This window comes from Mercenaria mercenaria, chromosome 2 (assembly GCF_021730395.1).
Source record: "Mercenaria mercenaria strain notata chromosome 2, MADL_Memer_1, whole genome shotgun sequence".
In the NCBI taxonomy this organism is placed as follows: Eukaryota; Metazoa; Mollusca; class Bivalvia; order Venerida; family Veneridae; genus Mercenaria; species Mercenaria mercenaria.
Genome location: NC_069362.1, coordinates 108,902,638 through 108,908,637, shown reverse-complemented (window position 1 = coordinate 108,908,637; position 6,000 = coordinate 108,902,638).

Below are 6,000 nucleotides of genomic sequence, written 5' to 3'. Positions count from 1 at the left end.
CCGACTTATTTGAAAGCTGAAATCTATATACAGACAATCCGTTAACCGCAACAGACGACACTTGCCACTGACCCGAACAATTTCTATTGCCCCGAGTTCCAGTTTCCGTTCTGCTCGGGTGCCCGAACTTTTACCGAAACCGGACTTCGAGTTTTTAAATAATAAAAACGTTAAAAGTGCATGTAAATATTTACCATTAAGTTTACGACTGATAAAGTACGTCCGATCACCTCCCGAGTCGACAGAATTTTCGGCCACAGTAAATTGCATTTCAATTTATCCACCAAAATTCTGGCAAGCCTTTTATAAATATATAATAGAGACCTAGGTGTTTGGTTGCTATACATGTATCCGAAAAAACAAAACGAGAAACGTTAATCAGATGTTACTTCTGTTTTTAATGAAGTTGAACAGTGTTTAGAAATGACATCTTTAATGTAATCGAGGAAGAACTCCAATCCGACATCATTTAAATGTACACCGTCACTGCGATAGAAGTTGGTGCTACTGTCGATGTCAGGCATTATGACATCACCATTTCCGGACTCGAGTACAATTCTACGGCCCAAACGATTTAGACGCTTTCTTTTTTGTTCTAAAGTTTTATGCCCATCCCTTGCCCCATGCCATACATGCCGTTGAAGGATATCCATCCAGACAATCACTGTATTCGGAAGAGCATCCCTTAGATAGGAAACCTCCGTTTGGATAATTTCTCTTATTCCGGGGGTTTTAATGCTAGTTAAATCATTCCCACCTAGGCTTACTATTATCATTTTTGGTGGCAGGCACAGGAGAACTTGGGCTTCCACCTGATGTCTGAATCCTTGCCAACCCAGTCCTCGCACACCCCACAAGCCTATCTGTACATTCTGAAGTCTCAGGTTGGGTTTTCCGGTTTTCTGGGCACGGACACGTACCGGCCCAGTAGGGAATAGAATCCTCTAAAACCCATACGTCTAAAATGTAAGATTTTAATGTATTTTAACTTGAATCGAGGTGATATTATATGAATACGAGTAGCTAATTGGACCAATTAAACATAAAGAGAGCGAGGGCAATGCATTGAACCAAGGAAAGTCTAAACAGGAATATTGCGTATGTATAATTTGTAACAATCGGATGACCATCTGCCCATTTTCATAATAACCTCGGACGGGAGACCTAAGATTGCGAGGTCAGTCGCTCTGCCAATCCTAAAACTGTGTGACCTTAGATTTAGTGTACTATAGCCTGCCATGTATATAGCTTTTGTCAAGACATGCTTAAATTGCGATCTCGTGACTGCCGTTCCATTCTGGTGACAGAAAAGAACATATTGGCTTTCCGACCGTACTTGTACAAATTCAAGCAGTTTACGAACTGGACATATATGTATAGCATCATTTTGCTTTGGTATTTTAAATAAAACGGGGTTTCCTCGTTGGTTTGTTTTATAGCGCCTAAGTTTGATGAAGATATAACTATCGTTTTGAGTTAGGCAAACATCGTCCCGTAGCAGTGCATTACTCCGCTGATGAGCGCGATTTGCTACTAATTCGCTGACCCGAAAAAGACCAAATTATGCTAGAGTGAATAATGATGTAAACAGCTTAGTTTCATAGATATAATAACAAACGGAGGGCAATGCGTTACATACTGCTTCAAGTACGTGTTTTCTTAACGGAGCGCGCTTGTCACGGGTTTTTTTCTATTTCTGTGGCAACCTTCGATAAGTTTTTTTATTATAAATACATGAGTAAGATCCGGATATCCTTGTAATTTATGAAAATAGTTGATGCCCGCCAAATATGTTGTGATAGACTTTGGTGAGAGACCTTTCTCGAAACAATTTGTTAAAAATAGCACAATCTGCGATACAGGTATTGGCCAAGATCACGGTGAGGATGCGTACACCGGATATTGCCATTAAGTGATAAGGTATTTTCCGAAAAAGTGATTATTTTTCGCCAACAAGGTAAGTAAAACCCTGATTTACTATTGTATTATACTACTACAGAAGAAAAGAGCATTACTTTTCATAACTAGATACTGCGTATATGCTCTTCCAAGCGTAAAATGAGTCAATCTTAAGTAGAAATGCTAAATTTTGTGATAAAATGACAAGTTTATCATTTGATAAATGCATGCCGTAAACACATTAGTCCCGATACCATAACCTATTTGCATTGTGGGGAAAATCTGAATCGAACGATTTATTTAGTTACAGACAAAGAAAAAATGTGCAAGATTTCAGCTTTGTACATGTTCAAATCACGGAGAAATCGGTGATAAATGAGCGTCGATGGTGTACTGTGTATTGAGTTTTCAAAGTAATATTTGTACTGTGTATTGCAGTTTGGTGTACTGAGTATTGATATTGAAAAACGTGCATATTTTCAGTATTTATGGTCATTAGGTAGACAAAGCATGTAGTTCCATGGGCCTAAATGATGGAATTTCTTTTTCTGTTTGCAGATGGCATTAGTCTTCACAGCGAAAATTACAAGCACCAGTTTGAACACTGATATTACAACTTACAATTACAGCGGCATGCCAATAGTCACTCCGAGAAACTGTCTAAAGAGTAGCCATTGCCGATAAAAGGCACAGCCACAAGTTCAACCGTGAAGTTTTATAATAATGTAACGCAGGATATGATGACGATAAGAGTGGAAAAGGTCTCTCCGTATAAGAAGAGCAAACATGAAAATATGTTATCCTTTTACCTTCATACTACAAAGATACATAAACCTTGGTCAATAGACGACCTTTATCGATTATGGTGTCAATAGGTCAAAGGTCAAGGTCGTAAGGGCTTTGAGTTTATAAAGTGGTTTCTCCTCAATAACCTTAGACTCATTTGACGTAGAACCCTCGAACTAGTTTCACTTGAAATTTTCTTAAAATAATATAGTCGAAGCTATTTTTATTGTTCTAAATACATTGTTCTGAAAGGTAATTAGCTCACCACTTCCTTCATACGAAACAAAATGGGTGCCATATGCACTGAGCAATTTGTTTTAGAAGTAGGAGGAAACAGTGCCATGTGTTATTCTTGCACACTTCTTTTGCAAGATATATGTCATTTCTATGCAAACAGTTCGTTATCATTGTTATGTGATCAACTTCCCTGTTAACCAAAATAGTATATTTGTATTTGTGTCAAGGTCAACTTCAAACTATAACAAACGATCGGGAACTGACTTGAAGATCATTCCGATTTTTTCATGTATTCAAACTGTTGAATGTAAAATGTTTATGATCTTTGGTTTAAACATATTTATTCCCAACAATATACTTAACTATATTTATATACTAGCATTACAAGCACAGATGGTGGAAAGGATTAGAAAGAAAGACAAATCTCACAGAGTTCTTCTACTATCTTATCATGATCTTTGCAATTTTATGAATTTGTGTTTAGGTTTCAAGTTTGTTTAATAAATATTACAATGTACATGACTATTTGTTCTTTATCAAAGTAAAACTTGGCTTTTACAATATTGCTTGTCAAATAATGTTTGGTAAAATAAATATGTCACAACAGAACCTATTTCAGTATCAATGCCCACTCTTATGTGAACTCTATTGTACACTCATCACATTTATGCAGTAACTAGCTACTTCTTATAATGTCAATAAGTATTTGTCTGTTTGCTTTTCTCTTTCCTCTTAATTTAGCGTCAGAAATGCAGTCTCTGTTATGCAAGCAGTTGTATAATTGTAAAGTCATTGGAAGAGTTACAAGTCTGCTCTTCAAAACAACTTGCAGTCTTCACTATACCTCATATGAACCAAGTTGTCGATGAAAACATTTTGCGACGTCAAAAAATATAGGAAACTATAAAATCACTTAAAGAAAACGTTTCTTGGCAAACAAAGTAATTAAAGCTATTTATTCATTCATCTATTTTGTCACATTCTTTCATAGACTGTGTAACAATACTCTCCGAAGACCTTGTCTGTCCATGGAATTGCACTCTGTGTAACATTGAAAGTTCAATGTACACTGCCGTGTATGTGTCTCTAGATTATATTTTTGTACTGGTAGCATTGTGTAAATGTTTTAAAGCTAGATGGCGTGGTAGGTAGCATGCATCTGTCCATGGAATTGCACTCTGTGTAACATTGAAAGTTCAATGTAAACTGCCGTGTATGTGTCTCTAGATTATATTTTTGTACTGGTAGCATTGTGTAAATGTTAAGCTAGATGGCGTGGTAGGTAGCATACATTTCCACAACCGTCAGTGAACAGGCTCCCCATCATTTTCCCAAATCAAAGGTTTCTTTCTGTTCTGTTTCATATTGGTCCCTTTTGTAATCGGGTTCCTTTTTAAAACATGTATGTTAATATTTTCTGAATCGACAGTATTTTTTCTGCTTTTTTTCACTGCATATGTCTGATGCTATTCTGTAATTTACTTTTTTTTGCGGTTTTGGTCGTTAGCACACGAAAATATTCTTGTCATGTTGGTGGTGTTCAACAAAGTGACATACAGTGGCCTTAAATTCGTTCGTCGAGCCAGTCATAAACACACATACACAAGTTGAATCTGCAACCAAAAAAATATCACAATATAATATTTATTAGTAGGACCGGGATGTCTGCAAGATATTGAGAGTAAGTCTAAGTGGCATCCCAATGCAAAATTTTAAAAGATACATGTACCTTTAACTGTTTTTGAGATAATTCATTTAATATCAACTTAAACAATGCTCAATGGAAGAACAGAATGTATCTATACATTTACAACTAGTAAGCATAACAAAAAATATTGCCCACTGTTGCACTATGGTGTAGACTGTGAGTTACGTTTAGAGCTTATTACATGCATTACAACAGAGTAAACGCTAGAAATGTCAAAGTAAAACATCACGCATCTTCAGGGCTAAAGAAAATACTGTTTTGTACTTTGAAAAGGAAATGATAATGTACATTTTGTAAGATTTATTCTATATTTAACGCAGCGATAATGTAAACAATACACAGTACAGTAAAACGTGATACAGGTCAATACACAGTACATATATCTGCAATACACAGTACACCATCGACGCTCATTTATCATTGATTTCTCTGTCATTTGAACATTTACAAAGCTGAAATTTTGCATATGTTTTCTTTGTATGTAACTAAATAAATCATACGATTCAAAATTTTTATCATAAGACAATAAGTGACGATATCGGGAGAAATGTGTCCCTGACCTGCAATTATCAGATGATAAAGTTGCCATTTTATCATAAATTTTAGCGTTCCTTCATAAGATTGACTCATTTCACGCTTGTGAGAGCATATACACAGCATCTAGTTATTAAAAGTAATGCTCTTTTCTTCCATAGTAGTATAATACAATAGTAAATAGGTGTTTTACTTACCTTGTTGACGAAAAATAAACACGTTTTCGGAAAGTACCTTATCACTAAATGGCAATATCCGGTGTACGCATCCTCACCGTGAAGATTTAGGTAGGTTATAATCAGACCTAAATGTTTCGAACGCGTTTAATGCCGTATGATATGTTGTTAAAGTATTTGATGCGATCGCTGTATTAAGGAGCTGTCTAGCTCTGTGCTGAAGACGTGCCACAGGAATTCGGGTACCTGACAAGGTTCGGGGTCCGCCTCTGGCGCCAGCTCTCTGAATCTCCGCATCGTTCTGCAGCAGCGGATGTTCCGTGACGTCATCCGGCTCCAGCTCATCTCGCCCTCGTTTCCGGCCCTGTCTGGGTTGCTCGGCGTTCGCAGCAGGCGGGGTGCCCCGCCTGTTGCCCCTCTGTTCATCAACTTCATCCCTTCGTGGATCATCTGCCTGTTCGTCAGCCCCATCTGCTCGCAGATTTTCCGGCTCGAATCCTTGAGCAATATTTGCTTGTGGTTGTACCGGTGGCGGAACGTGAAGGCGTGCCCTATTGCCTCTCAAAACTCTGTCTGGTTCCTGTCTGTCGTCGTCACGTGCCGGGGCCTGAACAGGCGCCCTGTTCGGTAAACGGGCTCTGTTTCCTCTGTTGTTAGCAG